Source organism: Ostrea edulis, chromosome 7 (assembly GCF_947568905.1).
Source record: "Ostrea edulis chromosome 7, xbOstEdul1.1, whole genome shotgun sequence".
NCBI classification, from domain to species: Eukaryota; Metazoa; Mollusca; class Bivalvia; order Ostreida; family Ostreidae; genus Ostrea; species Ostrea edulis.
The window spans coordinates 51,119,199-51,119,768 of NC_079170.1; the positions used below are offsets into that span (position 1 = coordinate 51,119,199).

Here is a 570-nt window from a genome sequence, read left to right on the forward strand (position 1 = left end):
AGTCATTTCTGGTTGTCGTAAAATGCCGGTGTTATAGCATAAATCTATATTGTGTTTCGTTATAATTTCACCATTCTCCAAAAATCGATAAATTACACAGAATGATCGTGTGATATTAAAAAGTAATCGTTATCTAAAAAAGAGAGGGGTTGGATAAAAGGGTAATGGGACGTTTCGCCCTCAGACGGTTCACCCCCATTTCTACTACGAGGCGTTTAGCTCCATGCAGAGTTGTAGTTCGTTACTCTCAATAAGCCAATGGCAGAGAAAGGCGTTTATATGATTGTATGTTTAAGTTCTATTTAGGCAATGTCATTTGTTTAACTTATATGTAAACGATAATCCTAATTGATTTCATTTTCCTTAAAATGTGTATTCATTTTGTTCTAAGAAATGCATGAATCATTTTTTTTAAAAATGTACAGTTTGTACCAGTCTGATTAAAACCAGCCCCCCTTCTCCTATCGTTGTCATAATACTATATACTAAGTTTGTCCCCACCATAATACACAAACCCCATACCCCTGGGATCATCAAATTTACAATTTTTGTAAAGGACTACCTGTTCTT

The 570-nt window shown here is 34.7% G+C and overlaps 1 protein-coding gene across 2 annotated transcripts in view; it reads right to left on the minus strand.

Moving 5' to 3' along the window:
* The window catches only part of LOC125654689 (mitochondrial inner membrane protease subunit 2-like), a 39,408-nt gene extending 39,254 nt beyond the window's left edge, over positions 1–154 (minus strand). Inside the window, exon 1 of one of the 2 annotated variants that reach the window (XM_048884712.2) lies at positions 1–154. This exon is cut by the window's left edge and continues 88 nt beyond it. The gene's annotated coding sequence lies outside the window, so the exon portion shown is untranslated. The other variant, XM_056144678.1, reaches the window with a different exon arrangement.
* Positions 155–570: the final 416 nt, after the last annotated feature.